This window comes from Astyanax mexicanus, chromosome 11 (assembly GCF_023375975.1).
Source record: "Astyanax mexicanus isolate ESR-SI-001 chromosome 11, AstMex3_surface, whole genome shotgun sequence".
NCBI classification, from domain to species: domain Eukaryota; kingdom Metazoa; phylum Chordata; class Actinopteri; order Characiformes; family Acestrorhamphidae; genus Astyanax; species Astyanax mexicanus.
In genome coordinates, this window is record NC_064418.1 from 34833189 (window position 1) to 34844604 (window position 11416).

General features: G+C 37.2%; 1 long non-coding RNA gene across 2 annotated transcripts; it reads right to left on the reverse strand.

The window, feature by feature from the left end:
• Positions 1 to 367: 367 nt before the first annotated feature.
• Positions 368 to 7280, reverse strand: LOC125805025 (uncharacterized). 2 transcript variants are annotated; one of them, XR_007441298.1, is made up of 4 exons: positions 7008 to 7280; positions 3851 to 3990; positions 2635 to 2768; positions 368 to 2508 (listed from the first exon to the last, which is right to left on the reverse strand). It is a non-coding gene; the product is annotated as an uncharacterized LOC125805025 (long non-coding RNA). The 2 variants fall into 2 exon arrangements; XR_007441299.1 differs by lacking the exon at positions 7008 to 7280 and adding an exon at positions 5019 to 5290.
• Between the last annotated feature and the right edge of the window lie 4136 nt (positions 7281 to 11416).

An 11416-nucleotide genomic window follows, 5' to 3' on the forward strand; every position in this document is an offset into this window, starting at 1 on the left:
GTGTAACAACACAGAGCCTTTGTATATTACCAGATACATTATTTATATAAATTCAATTAAAGGAATAACTTTCACTGAAATACAAAACTGAAATTGTCCTTGGAGCTGACATGACCTTATCAACCTTATCATGTTTGGGAATATGGGACACATGGGATAATCAGCTTTTAACTTCAGAACATCTCTGTTCATTACATTAATAATAAATCAATTTCTGATTGATTCTTTCAGTGTTTAGTTGAAGTGTTAAAAAAGTGGTTGAATGTGGGCATCAAATCCACATTTAATAAAATATTAAAATTATTTTTTTTCCATAAACACATTTCAAGAAACTTAGCGATAGTGTGATCAAATAAACAGACACCAGTGATAGCAATAAAAAAACATTTATTGACAAAGTTAAGAAACAAACAAAATTAAGAACAGTTAAAAAAAAAAAAAGTGTCCAAACCTCTTTTGAGTAAGCACAAAGGAGACAGCGGCAAAGAAAATTCTCTCAGAAAGAGAGATAGAAACCTTGAGAGGAACCCATACTCCTTGGGTCAATACACAAATTGAAAAATGTAAAAATCTGAAAAAGACAAAGAGCATAAACATTAAATGAAACAAAAATATATACAATGCAAATATAAAATCCCGTATAAAGACATACAATTAATAAACAATGTAATACAAAGCTGAAATAAAATTATATAAAAAATAATGTATAAATATCAGAATTAAGTACAGAAAGATTAATAGTAAAATAGTAAAAGGTAAGTACAATATTAATTAATTAAAGCACTAATAGACAAACGTTAAAATGTTTTTAATGAATATAAGCCCAAAATAAGACTAAAACACCAATATAATAACCATTAATATAGCAAGTAACTAAGCAATAAAAGAAATATATACAAAAAGTGTATGGATTAAAACACTAACAGTATACTACATAAAGATAAATACAGTTAAGTAATTAATAAACATCAAAAGATAAACAATATCAAGATAAAAGGATTAAAGCCTTAAGTACATGAACACAAATACAAAACAGGAAGCAACTAAAAGCATACAATACACAAAACGATTAAAACATTTATATAGTTAAAGAAAATCATTACCTTTTTAAAAGTATGGAATCAATAGCTTTATTAATACCTGCTATTTTCCTTAGGTGTGTTTTATAAAAAACCCTCTAAACTAGAGAATAGAACTGGGCGATATGGCCGAAAAAAAAAAAAAACTTGGATTTTTTTTTTTTAATCCAATTTTTTATTTAAATAGATTTTTCCCCCTACTAAAAATCAAACTAAAGATGATAAAGAAATGGTTAAAAACTAGTTCTTATTTAATTTGTTTTCACTTAAAATGTTCCATTTGTGGTTAAAGTGCAACCAGAAACAAGCAAAAAAAAACTATTGTAAACAGTGAGAACATCTAGTGACTTTTAGAAAGCTTTCTCCAACATAGTTTAGGTACTGACACAATGCACCCTCAAACTTAAAAAATAAATAAATAAACACACCCTTAAAAACAAATAGAAATAAATAAAATGGTGCCCTTTTTTGATAAAACTTGCAAAGTAGACCATAGAAAACAAGTACAATTTATATGCTCTTAAGTAAATACTTTTCCCTATTGGGCTAGAATTGCAAAACAAAGCTTTTAAATAAGTGCCAGTGTTCTATAAAATGAGATCTTTTCTCATGAATATGCAAAACATCTTAACTTGTAGTGCATACAGAACCTGGTACACGGTTGGAAGATGTGCCAGGGACAGTTCCTTGTTTAACGTTGAATGGTGAACTAGTGCTGCTGCTGCGTTCATTCCTATGGTAGCAGCACTTCTCCCACTCCGCTACATGCTTCTGTTTAAGGTATAGTGATAAATTGGTTCACCTTACAGCGAGGACCTGTTTGGTCTACGTCCGACGCCGCAAAACCGAACCAACTCCAGATCACGGAGCTAGTTGCTCTTAAGCTCCGCAGTCATGTGTTTTGTGTATGTATGTGTGTGTTTGTGCGTGCAAGGGAGGGAGGGAGGGAGTGAGGGAGGGGCGGGGGGTGCGCGCACGGGAGGGAGGGAGGTATGGAGGGAGCTAGCTAAGCTCACTCTGTGCCCACAGAGGAGCGTCTGTAGTGAAAAAGAAAACTCAGAGAAAATCGATTTTCATAAAAACACATTGTCCTTAACTGTAAATTCGAATTTATCGATAAAATCGATTAATCGCCCAGCTCTACTAGAGAACTCTCTAAACTAGAGATTGAAAATAGATTTTTTAAATTATTATTATTATTATTGTTTTATATGGTACCTGACTGAGGTGTGCCTGATGTGGTGGCTGTGTCGTGGTGTATACTTCGCCAGGGGTCATAGAGCAGATGGTGGAGAGATGATCTGAGACTTCTTTGAGGTGATCTCCATGCTGGTGTTGAAGGGTCACCTCTCACACACAGCAGGATGATTCCTATCTGCAACACTGTGGAGGATTTGGCCTCATGGGTAAACCACTCATGAGGAAGGTCCTGAAAAGTAAATTAGAGACAGTGACTGAGCGTTAAGGAATGTTTTGACCTGAATCTCTATTCAGTAATGGTAGCTTCTACAAAGAAGACAGTTCTCTGCCTGTAGTGTTCACTGAAAACCCATACCAGAAGAACAGAAGATGAAGGCGTGGTTCCTAACTGTACATCTGAACCAGGATGTTCTATGGCTTGAGGTCACAGTGCAGAACCCCTCTGGCATGGACCTCAATCACGCCTTCAACTAGCTGCCTTAGAAGTACCTGCAGAGTACACAGAGCACATTATAGTAAAGTTAAATTGGCTGAAATTTATCCCAACATTTGCAATACTTGTGATTGTCGGCACGCTGCCACGTTCAATAAAAAAAATATATAAGTACCTACAGAGTGTAAGAAACAGACAGAAGGAAATTACAGTCACTATAGAACAGGCAAACAGTTATCCAGTGGGTAGCTGCTACATTAAGGGTGAAGAGAGAAGAGTGTTCAGGTACCTAACGATTTTCCAATGATTTCACAGTTGCAGACAAATTTCCAGTCAGGATAAAATCACGAGAGTCTGGCTAGAGTCGAGCTGCAGTTGAGTTGCGGTTGTGTCATCTCAATCGTTAAGTGTAAGGTGGTTACGATTGAAAGTTTTAGTCAGTCGGGTTTGGGTACTGGCGCTCCGATAAAATCAACTGTGTTTATTTTTTATTTATTAGCAGTGTGAGCAGCAGCTGTAAGATCGAAAGAGCGTATTACACATCTCTGTTTGGAAATATTTTTAAAGTGGACTGCAAAGGCAGGATTTTACAAGGTGGGAAGGAAAAAAAATGCACATTCAGCAACAAACATGATTTACCACCTGAGAAACAATAAGCACCCAGCACAATCCTCCCAGTACACTGTAGACACTCAGTAAAATTAGCAACAGCACTGCCAACACATTTCTCTGTGTGTTCCTGTCCCTTAATTAGTTCCCCCGGTAAGTCAGTAATAAGAACAAATAGAGTAATAATATTAAGCTATTAATGTATTAACATATATATTCATCATCTTACATTTTTAAACTATTATTTTTTAAGCTAACTTTTGTAAAATGCATATTTACAGTTTTTTAAGCCGAGCTGCCTCAGCGTACTCTGAGAATTGTAACGATGTTTCTGTCTAATATTTTATTTTATATACAGTTTTTAGTTTTGATTTAGGTATGTTCTTAAATCATTGTTTCAATAATAATTAATTTATTAATAAAAACATAAGGGACAACTTGGATGTGTTCCTTTTTTTCCATTGCCAAAATATTGGATTAAGAAAAATAAATGACTGACTCAGAGGCTAAAAATGTGATTAGGACTTACCGCTATGCACTACCATCTCAACATCCTGGGACCCTCCACTGCTGCTGATCTTCCTCTTTTGGGGATGGAGAAGGTGGAGTGGCCAGTGCTTCAGCTGGATCTCCAGGACACTGAGGATGTTGTGTCTTTTGGAACTGGGCCTGATTTTACAGAACAGAAACACAACAGTTCATGGTAGCTGTATCAATTTATCCAATAAAGTAGATCTACAGGTCTTACTTTACATAAATAAAACTAACCAACATAAAATAGAATGAATAAAATATATATTTTTTAAAACACACAGGCCTGCATGAAAATGTTCAGGACATCCAGAATGGCAAGTATTTAAAAACACGGTCCAGTGTTAATTTTTAGTAACATGTTTAAAGTCTATACTATCTAAGACAGTGAGACAAATACAGCAACTTTTCTAAAATTACACTCTTCTACTGCAGCACAGACTTACACTCCCTCCTTAAATAATGCTCAAAATCAGAAAAAAAAAAAAAAAACACACACCCTGGGATGTTAGCTCTTCTAATAGCTTTTGACCAGCATAGGTAATGTTTATTTCTGGATGATCAGCTGGACTCAGCAGCCAACATTAGTAGCCTAGTCTTTTAAAATTAATTAACTCATTTTTTAAAACCCATCTAGTCCAGCAACAGCTGTGTTTATTTGTTTTTTAAAGTCACTGGTTAGCTGCGGGTGTAACTTCACAGACCGCGATCTCAGTTCACAATTATGCAGCCACACATCTTATAAAATCTCCTGCTCCTAACCAAATATCCAGCACAACAAACCCAGCTTTAAACCCAAACCATCGCTGTATAAACAGAGACAGAGGAGAAGTTTTCTTTCAGTGTTTCCTGACAGAAACTGTGAGGATTAAAAAAAAGACAAGTGTGTTTACTAATCCGTTACTCGTTCGTGATGAAGTTAACGCTAACTTGCACGTACAGTGGATTCACGCGGTTAGTAAATAATATGCAAAATGCAGTGAATGCTGCGTCTCGCGCCTCGTGTTTGGGGTCAAAATAAACTAAACACCTTAGCTAATAATCATGGACTGCAGAAAACTAAGCCGGAGAAACAACAAACGCTAGCTCTGTAAGTTTAGTTGTCTAACGGAGTTACGTTAAGTGCATAAACTGCCTGCACAGATCAGAACATAACAGCAGCTTACCTTTTCATGTCAAATCCACGACGAAAGCATTCTTTTCTCATATCTTTATAAAATCCAGTTGCAGCAAAACAAACAAACAGCTGATTCACGACCTTCTCTCCCAGCACAGGGTGTGTTTTTCTCAATTAGCAGCAGCTTTTAAATCACGCTGTAGTTCAGTAATAAGATCGCGTTTCACCGAGAGCTGAAACAGCCAGTTAGCTAACGGTAGTTTAAATACCTAACAGGCCTGAGAGCTCCTCTCGGTACTCCGGTCTAATCCGGCAGGGTTTTTGTAGATATTTAACTTCTGAATCTTAACTAATACTGAATTAAAGTATGGTAATCTGGCTAATGTTAAAAAGTCAACTAGCTTTTTACCAAAACACTTTTAGTTAATTTATACCTAATTTTAGCGGTGTGTTCCCACAAGACAAATAAATTAAAAAAATAAATAAAAAAAGAGGGGGCCGTCTGCGCGTGCGCGAAATTTAGCGGCGATTGCGCGTGCGCGAAATTTCGGCGCGGTCTGCGCATGCGCGAATATTAGCGGCGGACTGCGCATGCGCCAATTTTAGCGGCAGACTGCGCATGCGCTAAATTTCGCGCATGCGCAGTCGGCCGCTAATATTCGCGCATGCGCAGTCGGCCGCTAAATGTCGCGCATGCGCAGTCGGCCGCTAAATGTCGCGCATGCGCAGTCGGCCGCTAAATTTCGCGCATGCGCAGTCGGCCGCTAATATTCGCGCATGCGCAGTCGGCCGCTAAATTTCGCGCATGCGCAGTCGGCCGCTAATATTCGCGCATGCGCAGTCGGCCGCTAAATGTCGCGCATGCGCAGTCGGCCGCTAAATTTCGCGCATGCGCAGTCGGCCGCTAATATTCGCGCATGCGCAGTCGGCCGCTAAATTTCGCGCATGCGCAGTCGGCCGCTAATATTCGCGCATGCGCAGTCGGCCGCTAAATTTCGCGCATGCGCAGTCGGCCGCTAATATTCGCGCATGCGCAGTCGGCCGCTAAATTTCGCGCATGCGCAGTCGGCCGCTAAATTTCGCGCATGCGCAGTCGGCCGCTAAATTTCGCGCATGCGCAGTCGGCCGCTAATATTCGCGCATGCGCAGTCGGCCGCTAATATTCGCGCATGCGCAGACTGCCGCTAATATTCGCGCATGCGCAGTCGGCCGATAATTTCGCGCATGCGCAGACTGCCGCTCTTTTTTTTTATTTATTTATCTTTTTTATTCGTCTTGTGGGAACACACCGCTAAAATTAGGTATAAATTAACTAATAGCGTTTTGGTAAAAAAGCTAGTTGACTTTTTAACATTAGCCAGATTACCATACTTTAATTCAGTATTAATAAGATTCAGAAGTTAAATATCTACAAAAACCCTGCCGAATTAGACCGGAGTACCGAGAGGAGCTCTCAGGCCTGTTATTTAAACTACCGTTAGCTAATTGGCTGTTTCGGCTCTCGGTGAAACGCGATATTATTACTGAACTACAGCGTGGTTTAAAAGCTGCTGCTGATTGAGAAAAACACACCCTGTGCTGGGAGAGAAGGTCGTGAAACAGCTCTTAAACGGCGCTGGGTGTGTTTTTGTTTCTGAACGAGCAGGTGACGCTGCTAGTAATCGAGCTAACTGTAGCTAATTAGCTTAGCCGGTTGAGCTAACTGTAGCTAATTAGCTTAGCCAGCCATCCTCCACTCGCTAGCTCGCTAACGTTAGCTATCTTATAGCGTTATTCGCCATTAACACGCTTTAAATTGTGGTAAGAATATTTAAAGCGTGTTAATGGCGAATAACGCTGTAAGATAGCTAACGTTAGCAAGCTAGCGAGTGGAGGATGGCTGGCTAAGCTAATTAGCTACAGTTAGCTCGATTGACTGCAGCAGCACCTGCTCGTTCAGAAACAAAACAAACACCCAGCGCCGTTTAAGAGCTAATTAAGTATCATAATAAGACCGCGCTTCACCGAGAGCTGAAAGTCAGCTAACTAAATTACTCACCGGGACTTACAGAGCTCCGCCGCGCTACACTACCGGCAGGGTAATAATCACTATCGGTGCGGAAGGCCCGCTGGTGCCTCTGTTTTAAGACTGAGGGGCTTTAAACGAAAACAGAGTAAAGGGGGAAACTCAGTAAAGAGCAGCACAGCGGACCTTCAGCACCAGAGTGAAATACTGGATTATTTGACCCAATATTAATAACTATTCCCCATAAATCACAGCGAGGTTTTAGACTCCTGCAGTCCCCATGCAGCTCCCGGAAAAAAGGACGTCTTTCTGGCTGTTACTGATTCAGTGGAGTGGAGCCACGACCATTCAAAACTAGGTTCGGGGGTTTTTGTTGCCCGAAAGGTTTTTAATTTGTGTGTTCTAATATATTCATTATACGTTATATTGTATTAAAACGTGAGATATAAACGTGAATAATCATAATTTAATAGGAACGGTGAAATATATTATTTTAATTATATTAAATATCATGCCTCAAAATCTCAGATCTCCCCCTCTTTTCCAGTGACTTTGGTTTCTTCCAAAAGTCTGTTGATGAGAGCACGGGCGGAGCTGGACTGGAGAAACAGGGCCGCTGTTCTGTCGAATTCTGCTACCTTGTCGAACCGTGCTGCCCCAATGTATATTTAACTGTAAAAATACAAAAGAAGCACTATTTTAGGGCATGTACCCAGTGATATTCCAGTAGATGTACGTTATTAGATTTGGATTGCATAATTCATTGTACCATGGCAAAGTTATAGTAAATATAGCTCATTACAAACTGCTTTTCTATTTATTTATGATAATAAGTGTAATTTTTAGTTTCCATTTACACTTGTGTGCAATGACAGTGCGTCCAGGTTGTTTAATGCACATAAACCCCCCTAAACCAGATTAATTATACATAAAACACGAGAAAGAATTAAATTGTGTAGGTCGGCGCATGCGCAGTACCTTTGGGAAGCATGTATCGATGGGTAGGAAAATTCGACAGAACACCCCGGTCTAAAAAAAATGTTTTTAACACACCTTGGGCTGAACAGCTGTATTCACTCAGTCGCAGTTAAATAAACTCACTGGCCATTTAGGAATCACTTAGACCAGAATTATAATAGAATAAACAATAAAATAATAAAATGTTATATAAAATCTAAAAAAAAAAAAAAAATCACCAGTGTCAGTGGCTGTCTTTACACTACAAGCCTCAAGTGTTTTTTTATTTTATATAAATTAACCTTTTTGTCAAACAGCACACATGCTCTCAATATTTTTTTGGCTGCCAATGCTGGCTGATAATGACAGCACTAAGGGCATGAATACTGGCAAACCATGAAATCCACAAATAAAGAAATATGAAATTTGCAGTGGCCTTTTTTATGCCCAATCAGTTTGAAGACTGAGAACATATGTCTGCTCCAAAGGAATTGGGCGAAAGAAGCATTATTAAAAGATAAATAATGAAGACTGGAAATTGGAAATCAGTTAATTACAACTTTGTCAGTTTGTCCAGGCCCGGAGTGGCTAATCGAGAGATTCGTGAGGATTCCCGATGGGCCGGCTGTGTCTGCTGAAGTGTCTTATTGTGTACATTGGGGAAGATGTGGGCAGTTATTAAGGAGTATATCTATGCTGGTGTTTTACAGGAGTCAAGCTATCCGCGCTTCGGAAATTCCTAGTCAAGTCATCCGCGCTTTAAACTTTGATGCGCGTATACGCGCGATTTTACGGTAAACAGACGCGCAGGAGGAGAGCACGCGAAAAAACACAGAGAAGGGGAGACAGACACGTTTCAGTCGGTTATATTAATTCAGACATACATTAAGCCCAGAAACGAGAAGAAAACGGATTAAAATAACTCACCTCACTGTAGATTTTGTGCAGTACATTATCTATTTGATATAATACCATAACAATCCCATCGTTTTTTAAGAGAGAGAGAGAGAGAGAGAGAGAGAGTTTTATATTAATATTACTTTTTCAATCCATGCTTCAAATTAAATTTCTCATGAGTTTCCCAAAAGGCCAAAACAGATCCAGTACTCTTAAAAGAGTCCATCCTAGACTATTACCTCTGCAAATTTGGGCAAATTGCACTGTATTGTTTATTTTATATTAATAAAAAAAATGTATGCATGTTTAAAATTTAAATTTCTCATGATTTTTCCATAATGCCAAAACAGATCGATGACCATTTGAAAGAGTCCAACCTAGGCTATGACTCCTGCAAGTTTTGGCAAATGTCACTGTATTGTTTATTTTATATTAATTTTATAATTTTTTATTCAGGCTTAAAATTAAATTTCTCATGATTTTCCCATAATGACAAAACAGTTCCACTACCATTTGAAAGAGTCTGTCCAAGGCTATGACTCCTGCAAGTTTGGGCAAATTTCACTGTATTGTTTATTTTATATAATTTTATTTTTATTTTTTATTCATGTTTAAAAATAAATTTCTCATGATTTTCCCATAATGACAAAACAGGTCCACTACCATTTGAAAGAGTCTGTCCTAGGCTATCACCTCTGCACGTTTGGGCAAATTTCACTGTATTGTTTATTTTATATTATTTTATTTTTATTTTTTATTCATGTTTAAAATTAAATTACTCATGATTTTCCCATAATGCCAAAACAGGTCCATGACCATTTGAAACAGTACAACATAGGTTATGACTCCTGCAAGTTTGGGCAAATTTCACTGTATTGTTGATTTTATATTAATTTTTTTATTTTTTATTCATGCTTAAAATTAAATTTCTCATGATTTTCCCATAATGCCAAAACAGTTCCACTACCATTTGAAAGAGTATTTTCTAGCCTATGACTCCTGCAAGTTTGGGCAAATTTCACTGTATTGTTTATTTTATGTAATGTTTTTTTTATTTTTTATTCATGCTTAAAATTTAATTTCTCATGATTTTCCTATAATGCCAAAACAGGTCCACTACCATTTGAAAGAGTATGTTCTAGGCTATGACTCCTGCAAGTTTGGGTAAATTTTACTGTTTAGTTTATTTTATATTCATTTGTTTTATTTTTTTATTCATGTTTAAAATTAAATTTCTCATGATTTTCCCATAATGCCAAAACAGTTCCACTACAATTTGAAAGAGTCTGTCCTAGGCTATGACCACTGAAAGTTTGGGTAGATTTTACTGTACTGTTTATTTTATATTATTATTATTTTTTTAATCCATGCTTTAAATGAAAATTCTCATGATTTTCCAATAATGCCAAAACAAATAAAACAAAAAGGTCCACTTAACTGTTCCACCATTAAACTGCTCAGCATATTTCTAAACAGTCTAGTCTAGAAATCACCTGTTAAAGACACCTGTGCTAGAAACAGGGGGTGTGAGTTTAAAACCATCACCTTAAATCCAATACCTCAAGTGCAAGGGGCTATCTATAGTGAAACCTGCAGAAATACGCAGTGCTGATAGCCTGAGGAACTGATAGGACTGCCTCACAGTGGCCCTGTGATGGCTTATTGGAGAATGAATTTACATCTGATACTAGCAAGTATTAAAAATAAACAAAACAGTGAAATTTGCCCAAACCTGCAGAGGTGATGGCCTAGGACAGACTCTTTCAAATGGTACTGGACCTGTTTTCAAGGATTCAAGGAGATTTTACTGTCATTCGTATCACATGTGGTTCATGAGGTGGAACGAAATTGTGATCTCACGATTCAGTTTACACCCAAGAGCTGTTGTTAAAATAGATATATAAATAAAGTAAGACAACAAAATAAAATAATACAATAAAAATAGAATATAACAAAATGAAGATAAGATAAAATAAACAAAACAGTACAACTTGCCCAAACTTGCAGGAGTCATAGCCTAGGACAGACTCTTTCAAATGGTCATGGATCTGTTTTGGCATTATGGGAAAATCATGAAAAAAAAAATATTTTAAGCATAAATAAAAAAAAAAATTATTATAAAATAATCAATACAGTAAAATTTGCCCAAACTTGCAGAGGTGATAGCCTATGTTGTACTCTTTCAAATGGTCATCGACCTGTTTTGGCATTATGGGAAAATCATGAGAAATTTAATTTTAAGCATGAGTAAAAAATAATAAAAAATTAATATAAAATAAACAATACAGTGAAATTTGCCCAAACTTACAGGAGTCATAGTCTAGGACAGACTCTTTCAAATGGTCATGGACCTGTTTTGGCATTATAGGAAAATCATGAGAAATTTAATTTTAAGCATGAAATTTGCCCAAACTTGCAGAGGTGATAGCCTAGGACAGACTCTTTCAAATGATAGTGGACCTGTTTTGGCATTATGGGAAAATCATGAGAAATAAAATTTTAAACATGAATAAAAAAAAACAAACAATTAATATAAAATAAACAATACAGTGAAATTTGCCCAAACTTGCAGGAGTCATAGACTATGT